Source organism: Pinus tabuliformis, chromosome 4_1 (genome assembly GCF_031772625.1).
Source record: "Pinus tabuliformis cultivar Carrire ecotype Pingquan chromosome 4_1, CPIR1, whole genome shotgun sequence".
Classification (NCBI taxonomy): domain Eukaryota; kingdom Viridiplantae; phylum Streptophyta; class Pinopsida; order Pinales; family Pinaceae; genus Pinus; species Pinus tabuliformis.
The window spans coordinates 661,345,216-661,356,683 of NC_142303.1; the positions used below are offsets into that span (position 1 = coordinate 661,345,216).

The window sequence follows — 11,468 nt, forward strand, 5'->3', positions numbered from 1 at the left end:
CTAGACAGAGACAGGGACAGAGGATTTAATGAAAGCGAAAGGCACCCGCATGACGGGAACAGAATGAAGAGGATGAGCCATTTCGCATGACAGCTTCAGGACCTCGGACAGATCAACCGGATGTTCAGCATGAGGAAGCCATTCAAAATGATGGAGCAACTTGGCCACCCAGAGGTTAACAGTGGCAAGGCCCAGAGCCTTCCCCGGGCACACACGACGACCAGCACCAAAAGGAGCAAGCCTCAGATCGTTACCCCTCACATCCACGTCTTCCCCGCCTTCCGACACCACAAACCTCTCCGGACGGAACTCATGAGGTGATTCCCAAATGTTGGGGTCGTGAGTAATCGCCCACATATTCACCATGGCCGTCGTGCCCGCCGGAACACACATTCCGTTGATGTTGACATCTTCAGTTGAGAGCCGCGCCCATGATAGGAGCGGTCCAGGCGGATGCATTCGCAGCGCTTCCTTTACCACAGCTTGGAGGTACGGCAGCTTAGGGATATCCGCATCATTCACGCTGCGGTCTCGCCCCACTACAGCGTCCAACTCTGCCTGAGCTTTCTTCTGGGCATCTGGATTCAGCACCAGTTCTGCCATGGCCCACTCCGTCAGCAGAGCCGTCGTGTCTGTGCCACGAAAAATCATCTCCTGCATACATAACATTACATAAATTAGAACCAAACTTAGTTAATGCCCCTCCCCAAAGGCAAGGGCCTCATTCATAAGTTTCGGTGTGAAAAAACTAAACTAAACTAAAATACGGAGAGATAGATCAGATGAGAGTGTGGTGAAAAAACTAAACTAAAACACAGAGATACATAGAAGATGAGAGTGTGAAAAAACTAATAGTACGGACCCAGAGAACAGCGATCATATCCTCCTCATCTAGCTTATCTTCTCCATGCAACGACAGCAGAACGTCAACAAAATCGGATTGATCACCCGTTTCGCTGTTCCGCTCTGCACGTCGGTGCTCTTCGATGATATTTCTAACGAAAGCTCTCACACGCGGCACAAGGCGGGCGCAACGAGCATGGATTCGAAGAGGGTCCAGCGGTCGCAGCCATGGTAGATGATCCGCCCAGTTGAACGCTCCCAACAGCTCGAAACCCTCATCCACCATCTCCCGCACCTCCTTCACTTCTTCACAAGTAGAAGTACATGACATATCGAACCTCCTTCCAAACACGCTGCCCATGATATTGTTCAGCGCAGCTCCTTGCAGGTGTCGTCGAACCCTAACAACACCGCTGGACTGACATTCCTTCTGAATATCAAGAAGCATTCCGAGAGCATCGGCCTGGCGACCAGGCTCGTGAGCAGCGATTCTGCGCGGAGCGAAAAGATGCGCGGAAGAAATTCTCCTGAGCAGCCTCCAGTAGTCCCCATTGGGCGCAAAGCCAATGGCCCGCCCAAACAATAACTGCTGCGCAGATTGCTTGAGGGGTCTGTTGGCGAAATGAGGAGAGTTGAGCAGCTCCCGGGCCACTTCAGGATCCGATGTAATAACGGCGGGCGTGGAGCCTAAGCTAAAGGCCATAAGCTTCTTGGCGCCATGAAGATGAGCCAGATATTCGAGCTTGCGGTGAGCAAGACCGATGCTCATGTCTAGCAGACTTCCGATGATGGGCCATCCTTTGGGACCAGGAATGGGTACGCCGCCCGACCTCCTGCGTCTCCCCGCCCACGCACAGCCTCCCGGGATCAACCAGGAGGCCAAAACAGCAGATACAGCAGCAATAAGCAGTGCAATATAAAGATGCCACTGACGCCACCCACAAACATCGTCGGAGTCCAACGACAAACGACTGCAACCATTTCTAAAGAGGAAATAGAGCCACCACCCGCCTCCTGCAGAGCTCCCGCGATTCTCCATCTCAGAAATGGATGGCAAATACAAAAACTAAGCAGCAGCAAGAAGCCAGAGAGAGATATGAGCGCATAGAATGTGGAGGGGTTGAAGCGGATTTATAGCTCCAAGGGTTCGATTCCACGGGAAGAGAGGGAAAAGCCGGTAACCGTAAAAGGCAGATCCCGAAACATCTATTAAGTCGATACCATTCATCCGTTGGAATTCGAAGTGGACGCACATGCACTTGGTTGAAACATTTATTAAGTCGATACCATTCATCCATTGGAATTCGAAGTGGACGCACATGCACTTGGTTAATGCAATTGGTTCAATTTTGGTGATTTGAGTTGTTAGGATGGATTTTGAATGTCTCAGCCGTTTTTTTCTTTTTTCTATGGCCTTGACCCTATTGCTAACATTAAAAAAAACAATTCAAAAACTCACTTGCAAAATTTTGGAAAACAAAAACATTAGATTCAGACACAAAATAATTGCCGGTGTGGTATGCTTAAATGACTGTGTACTTTTAAATTTCTGGGGTATTTGAATTGCGTAGATTACAAAGTTCAAATTTATTCTTTCCACAAATGCCAACTAGATTTCTCACAGAATGAAAAAAAAAACCACTGAGTGTCTACCAAGGCGGAGTTCCTCCCCCGGAAGGCCAAAAGTGGTCAGAATCTAGACAAAAAAATTTCAAAAAATCTTGTAGAGACAATATTTGAATTTGATGGTGGAAATGGATTCAGCACCATCAAAAACTCATGGGGCACCTAAAATTTTGATCTTTAACCACTGTAAAAAACTTGCATTTACAAAAAACTTTGCCGGATTTTCTAAAAAGATGCCCTCAATTTCCATGAATTTCAGGGGCAAAAGAGCCCCCTAAAAGCAAATGTTGAAAATTAATAATTAAACAAAATTATGATTAAATAAATTTTATCATCTATATAATCTTCTTTTCATTAATAAATTATAATTACTTTGATTAATCATATATTTTCTTTTCTAATATTTAAATATTTTTATCTTTTCTACTTTTAATATGTATACATGGGTAATATATAAAAAGTTCAAAAAAAAACAAATTTTATTGAAGTGTTAAGAAATGGGGAGTAAATTTTATTATATACAAAAATACATTAGTGAATCAATATAGTACACTATGTACTATGTTTAGCTAATCAATATAGTACACTATATACTATGTTGCCAACTAAATTTCTGACAAAATGAAAAAAACTAAACGTTGAAAAATAATAAGTAAACAAAATTATGATTAAATAAATTTTATCATGTATATATTTTTCTTTTCATTAATAAATTATAATTAATTTGATTAATCATATATTTTCTTTTCTAATCTTTAAATATTTTTTATCTTTTCTATTTTTAGTATGTATACATGAGTAATATTAAAAATTGGAAAAAAAGAAATAGCAAATTTTATTACAACGTTAAGAAAAAAGAGTAAATTTTATTATATACACAAATACATCAGAGTAAATTTTATTATACACAAAAATACATTACTGAATCAATTTAGTACACTCTATATTAAACAATCAACATATTACACTATGTACTATGTGCAGATATTTGAGTGCACTCTTTATTTTTACGAACAAGGGGAAATGGTAGAGTAAATTTTATTATATAAAATAATATATTATCAAATCAATGTAATAATATTTATAAATATATTAAATTGATAAATATTTCAATAAATTATTTTAATTATATAAACATTAAGTGTAAACAATATTTTAGTATTATTAAGAGAATGTTTTACTTTTAATTGTTTTTTAAATATCAATATGGATTTTATTTAGTAATAATTAATAATATTTATAAGGTGAGATATTTTTGTTTCACAATAAAAAAATTGAAATTTTTAATGTAATTGTTAATAATTATCTATAAAATATACTTATTAACAATTAGAGATAAAAACTAAGGCGCCATCTACCGAGGCGGAGTTCCTCCCCGAATCTAGGTAAAAAAAATTCAAAAAATCTTGTAGAGACACTGTTTGAATCATGTTTTTTCAAAAAATCTTGTAGAGACAATATTTGAATCATGTTTTTTTTATCGTGGAAACGTTTGGGGCACCTAAAATTTTGAAGTTCAACCACTGTAACTTGCATTTACAAAAAAAACCTTATTTTCCCAAAATATGGCCAGAATTTCCATGACTTTCAAGGGAAAAAAGCACTGCTAAAATAAACGCTGAAAATTAATAGTTAAACAAAATTATGATTAAATAAATTTTATCATCTATATGATTTTCTTTTCATTAATAAATTATAATTACTTTGATTAATCATATATTTTCTTTTCTAATCTTTAAATAGTTTTATCTTTCCTATTTTTAATATGTATACATGGGTAATATAGAAAATTGAAAGAAAAAAAAAGAAAAGAGCAAATTTTATTAGGGTGTTAAGAAATGGGAGTAAATTTTATTATATACAGAAACACATTAGTGAATCAATATAGTACGATATGTACTATGTTTAGTGAATCAACATAGTACACTATGTATTACGTGGTCAACTAGATTTCTGACAGAATGAAAAGAAACACATTAGTGAATCAATATAGTACGATATGTACTATGTTTAGTGAATCAACATAGTACACTATGTATTACGTGGTCAACTAGATTTCTGACAGAATGAAAAAAACTAAACGTTAATAAATAATAAGTAAACAAAATTATGATTAAATAATTTTTGTCATCTATATAATTTTCTTTTCATTAACAAAGTATAATTAATTTGATTAATCATATATTTTCCTCTCTAATTTTTAAATATTTTTATCTTTTCTATTTTTAATATGTATACATAGATAATATTAAAAATTGAAAAAAAGAAATAGCAAATTTTATTACAATGTTAAGAAAAAAAGAGTAAATTTTATTATATTCAAAAATACATGAAAGTAAATTTTATTATATACAAAAATACATTAGTGAATCATTTTAGTACACTATGTACTAAACAATCAACATAGTACACTATGTACTATGTTTCCCTTTACAATACGTTGCACTCTTTATTTTTACTAAGCAGGAGAAATTGTAGAGTAAATTTTATTCTATAAAATAATATATTATCAAATCAATGTAATAATATTTATAAATATATTAAATTGATAAATATTTTAATAAATTATTTTAATTATATAAATATTAAGTGCAAACAATATTTTAACATTATTACGAGAATGATTTACTTTTAATTGTTTTTTAAATATTAAGATGGATTTTATTCAGTAAAAATTAATAATATTTATATGGAGAGATATTTTGTTCAAAAAAAAATTGAAATTTGAAAAATTAATTGTTAATAATTATCTACAAAATATTCTTATTTAATAATTAAAGATAAAAACTAAAATTTATATCAAATACTTATTTTGAGGATTATATTTTTTACTTTTCCAACATATTATTAATAAATAAATTTTTTATGATATAAATTTATATATTACATTAAATTAAAATATAGTAAAAAAATACAACTATAAAAGATTAATGTTATTGTTATTTCCCTTCCAAGTTAATTGTCTCTGAAAATAACAAATTCATATAAAGTTTTTATAATTTCATTTTCAACGTGAAGAGATCGATCTCCTGTATCATAAATAGGTTAGTTTTCCATAAGCTTCATCTAAATGTAAATTTTTTACACGTTAATTATAATTTTGAACATGTCCACCACGACCATGATGGAATAATGTTGTCTAGATTTCCTTGGAAAACATGTGAAGAAATCCATGGAAATGACCTCCCATTTCCACTCTGGAATCGGAATCCACTGTAGTAATCCGCTTGTGTGCTTACATTTTGCTTTTACCTGTTGACGATCCAAGCATCTAGCCACAAACTCTGCCACTTCCTTCTTTAGATTCAACCAATAATAAAACGTTTTCACTGTTTTCAATGTCTTTTGGTATCTTGGGTGCCCTGAGTACGGTTTTGAATGGAATTCTCGCAAGATAGTCTTCTTGAGCTCACTTTCATTCAAAACATAGATCTTGTCCCTAAATCTGACCAAACCATCCATTGTGAAATGATAGTCAACATCCTGATTACTTGTGCCATGTTGTAACCTCTGCCTAAGATCCTTGTACCTGTCATCCTGTTGTCCTTCCTATGAGATCTGATCCTGTAAATATGTCCCATAATAGCTCATAGTTGTTATATGATTCACCTACACTCTCCTACTAAGAACATCTACAACCCTGTTTTCCTATCCCTTAATGTATCGGATCTTAAAATCAAACTCACTAATCATGGCCAACCATCTAGCTTGCCTGAAATTCATATTCAGTTGGTGAAACAGATACCTCAATCCACCATGATCGCTCATTAATACAAACCTCCTGCCAAGAAGATAGTGCCTCCACATCTTCAATGCATGACTAATCGTTGCCAACTCAAGATCATGAGTCAAATATTTATGCTCGTGCTCATTCAACTTCTGTGACTCATAACACACTACATGTCCTTCCTATATTAAGACTCCACCAATTCCTCTCTTGTAGGCATTTGTACACACCGCAAAGTCCTTGTCTGGATTTTCAATCTTTAGAACTGGAGTGTTTGTCAACAATTGCTTTAATTGCTCAAATCTTTCTGCACATTCCTCGGTCCATTCAAATATCTTACCTTGCCTTTGCAGTGACGTAATAGGATATGTAATCCAAGAGAAGTTCCAGATGAACATCCTATAATAACCTACTAGATCCATAAATGATCTTACCTCGTCCATGTTTCTAGGAACGGGTCACTCCATGATCGCTCTTATCTTTTCTGAATCCATTGTCATGCCTTCCTTGGAAACAACATGTCCCAAGTAATGTACTTTTGTGTTAAATAAATTGCATTTACTAAGCTTTGCATGCAACTAATTCTCTCTTAGCAATTTCAACATTGTTGCTAACTGTTCGACATGCTCTTCCTCATTCTTAGAATATATCAATATATCATCAATGAGCACAATGAAAAACTTGGCCTGATAAGGATGAAAAACACTATTCATCAAGCACATGAGTGTAGTTGGAGAATTAGTCAAACCAAATGGAACTACAATAAACTCACAATGCCCATACCTAGTGTTATAGGCCATTTTGCCGCATCTCGTCAATAGGCCTTCAAACAGGATCAATTCACATCCTTCAACATATTATCATAGTTCTTGCATAAAGCCCTAAGCATGAATCTCCCTAATCCCTGAGTTTTCCCCCTTGAATCCTTCATTTCAGTGATTTTAAGGACCAGGGAACCTTGCATGACCAAGAAATTGTGTTGCAGTGCGGTCTCTCTTTCTCTCAAGGTGTTGTGGAATGCACCCTCCAAAACTATGGGGGTGCAATGATTATATAAATTAGGGAAAAAATAGTAAAAAATCTAGAGCTTCGTCTTCTAGAAGCTTCCGGAGGTTGTTTCAACCACTTACCTTGGATAAAAATTTGAATCCTGTCTTATTCCACCTTGGAGAAATCACCATCTTATCCCTTGCGCTATCCTCCCATCACATTTTGATCTCAAGCCTAGATTGGTAAGTGGATAAGAATTCATGAGCTACCTCTCCTTCCTATATATTTACCTCATTCCACAAGGATTTGGTTGGTTGTTGTTCGATTTTGGGGAGTGATTCTACCCTTATGTTGATGATGTGGGAGATATCTCTACATTCATTAGGGTGATTAGAGGTGCAATTTGTGACAATGAAATTACAAGTGAACTTGGAGGGGTGCTTTTACAGGATCAAAACCTTCTTCTTTTTTGTAACTCACTCCATTTCTATTAATGCAAAGAGTTCTTCTTTGTTTTCCTATATATGATGTTATGGTGTCATATATTTCACTACCATGTTGATCTATTGAATAAAGTGATTATATGATGCTACATAGATTTTTTGGATCGTTTGATTGTGTTATCTCACTGTGCAGGTTCTAATAATAATAATCGAAGCTAGGATTGGAGCATTCAAGATAAGGAAGGAGCGAAGCATACGACAAATTCCAGGTAGGCTTCATCTCGTTATCTATTTGCTTTAAGGAAAACATTAGTCCCTTTGTCTTTTTGTTGTTTTAGGTGACTCCACTAGGCATAGGGAAGATACTTTTATCCGCAGTCGTAGATTTTTCATAACAAATTGGCAAACACTCCATCACCGCTCTTATATTTTCTGAACCCACTAATATGCCTTCCTAGGAAATAACAAGTCCCAAGTAATGAACCTCTGTCTGAAAAAAATTTCATTTTCTAATCTTGGCATACGTTTGATTCTCCCTTAGCAATCCCGACACTCTTGCTAAGTGTTCGACATGCTCTTCATCATTCTTATAATATATCAATATATCATCAATGAACACAATGGAAAACTTGTCTAGATAAGGATGAAACACATTATTCATCAAGCACATGAAAGTAGCTGGAGCTTTAGTCAAACCAAATAGAACTATAACAAACTGATAAATCCCATACCTTGTCCGTAAATCAGTCTTGTAGATGTCCTCTTCTTTAATGCGTACCTCATGATATCCGTCTCTCAAGTGAATCTTCCAGAACACTGTTGCTTGTTTCAACTATTCGAACAAGTCATCAATCCTCAACAACGGATACCTGTTCTTGATGGTCACCTTGTTTAACTTCATGTAATCAATGCATAGCCTAAGAGTACCATCCTTCTTATTCACAAACAACACTGATGCACCCCAAGGCGATACACTTGGCCTGATGTATCCCTTGTCAAGCATTTCCTTCAACTACAACTTGAACTCTAATAACTCTGGTGTGCTCGTCCCTTATGGTGCCTTTGATGTTGGTGTTTCCCCTTGTACCAAATCAATATAGAAGTTCACTTCTCTACGAGGTGACAGCTCTGAAATCTCTGCTGAAAACACATCTTGAAACGGATGCAAGATCAGGTACCTCTTCATAACTTCTGCATTCTCTACATCCTTACCTTTATCACTAAAAATATGCATTGCAATTAACACACACCGTTTTCTGTGATTGCATTTTCCTACATAACTGTCACCATTCTAACTGATGTAGCTTTCTTCCTACCCTGCAAGATTCTTTGTTCTCCATTGTCATTCAAGAATTCAATAGCTTTGTCATAACAATCCAACTTAGTCATGTGAAGATACAACCAGTCCATACCCAAAAGCATACTATATGATCCCAACAATAGTACATTAAAATGTGCTAAGGTAGGCATACCATTCAACTTGAATGTACAAGCTCTTACCAAATGACGAACTCTCTTCTTTGTACTTGTAGTCGAATGCACTAACCAAGATTCGGCATGCACTTCTTTATTCAAACCTCACTTATCCACCAGGTCAGGACTTACATAACTATAATTAGATCCAAGGTCAATCAAAATAGAAACAACTTGATCCCAAATCTCACCATCCATCTTGATAATAGATTAATGGTGATTCGCCTGCCTATTATCCAGCGCTGCATAAATCCGTGAAATGCTCTGCCCAACATCCCCAACTCTCTACGCATCCTATGCACTATAAATCTAAGGCATACCACCCTGATTTTGCGGACAATCTCTCTTGAGATGATCCTTACCACATGTCAAACACTATAAACTTCTCTTACCATGACCTTTATTTTGTTGTTCTCTAGGTTGAGGTCCATTAAACTTCTTGTAAGGTGATAAATTTTCTTTCTCTCCTACATCCGGAGGTCTTGGTTGTTTTGGCTGCCACTTGCCTTTAGCTTTCTCTTTCCCTTTCCAACCTTGCTGAGACTCTGTCTTGCGCATTTATATCTCACAACAATGCTTCAGTTTCGCAATGACTTCTTCAAGTGACTGAGGCTCATCATACTCAATCCGATCTTTAAACGCTAATGGTAATCCATTGAAAAAAAATCTGAACTTTGGCTTTTTCATCCTTAAGATATGATACATACCTCAATAAATCCAGGAACTTAGTTGTATACTCCTCATCTATCATCGATCCCATCTTTAGCTCACATAATTCCTTGGATTTTTTATCGTAGTACCTCCCGTGACAAGTACTTCTTCCTAAATATCTCTTTAACTCATGCCAACTCAACTCTTTTGTCTTGATGTCTCTAACCCGCTTCACATCTTCCCACCACATTTTTGCTTTCCCTTTAGGCTAAAGATACCTTTTCTGGCCTTCATGTTCTCCATGTAATCATGCAACTCAAAGAACTTCTTCATATTGAGTAGCCATGCCTCTGCATCCTCCAACTTCTTCAAATACCCATTAAAGGTAGGTGGCTTTTCTTTCTTGAACTCATCCCATAAATATCCCTGGCCACTCCTCCTGTAAGGATGCTAGCAATGATGGCCATGATACCTATCTGAACTAGAACTAGAGTAAAGCTTGTGTCCACTGCCTTACCTATCAGGTGTATCCAAGAACCTGCCATCTCTAATCATGTCATCTCTGTGTGACATGTTCCCACCATGAGACCTGCTACCATAGGCTCAATTAGTCATGTTGCCCTATCGATGAGTGATCCTAAGTGGTCCGTCTCTCTACAAGTCTGACAAGATCTGATGGATGACTACATTAACCTCTGCCTGTTTCTCCTATGCCTAAATGATTATGTCATTATCTGCTTTGATACTTATTATTTCTTCTTTCAAACTTCTCAATGTGTCTCTTAAGTCAGAAGAGTGCCGACCACCATGCTGATCATATGATAGATAGGGAGAGTCTTGTGAATTTTAGTCTACCATCTTTCTAGTCATCTTCGATTTTCTTCCTTCAAGTATACCATGTCAACTTAAACCAAAACATAACATAGTCAATATACCTTAGTATAGTTCAGGGTAGGATATCTCATCTACAAGATCAACTAGATTAGCGCAATACATGCATAAACATAATCATAGCATTATATAAAAATCGTCTCAACCATCATCCAATTAGCATGCATGACTATACCAACCACATACCATGACCTCATGCACGACAACTATAACCATGTCAATGTATGTATAATGACGTATAGACACTGACATGCATAACAAGTGCATAACTGACAAGAACTCACAACATATACATCCAACAACAACACCATCTACTTTCACATGGCGAAACAACTGCAACCATGCCTACACAACAAGCACATAAACCACAAGAATAAAGAACACATAGGAAACTGACATGTATGCATGACCAGCACATTCTGCCCATCCAGTCCACGGGGTGAACCTAGCTCTGATATGACTCTGTAATAGCCTCCTCCCACATTTACCCAAGCTAACCGGTCCACTAGGGTAAACATGTGACAAAGAATTACATGATGTGATTCAACTCTGCATGTACAATTAAGGAAGTGGAACCGAAAAAATAAAACAATCTATTCTTTCTCGTAAGCTATATAATCTTTAGGAGACAACCAACCCTTCCAAGTTCCCAACCCCTAAGACAACAACTCATTTTTTTGAGCTAGACCCCTAGTCGCTCCCGTGACAATCCATGCATGCGACTGAGAGCCTCTAGTCACTCCTAGAATAAGGCATGCATGTGACTGTGACCTTCTTTAGGCAATTCTGAGCCAGCAACCCCAGATTTTGTGCCACCATTTTAG

At 36.3% G+C, this 11,468-nt stretch overlaps 1 pseudogene; it reads right to left on the minus strand.

Moving 5' to 3' along the window:
* LOC149177841 (cytochrome P450 78A4 pseudogene) lies at positions 1–1,882 on the minus strand (annotated as a pseudogene).
* Between the last annotated feature and the right edge of the window lie 9,586 nt (positions 1,883–11,468).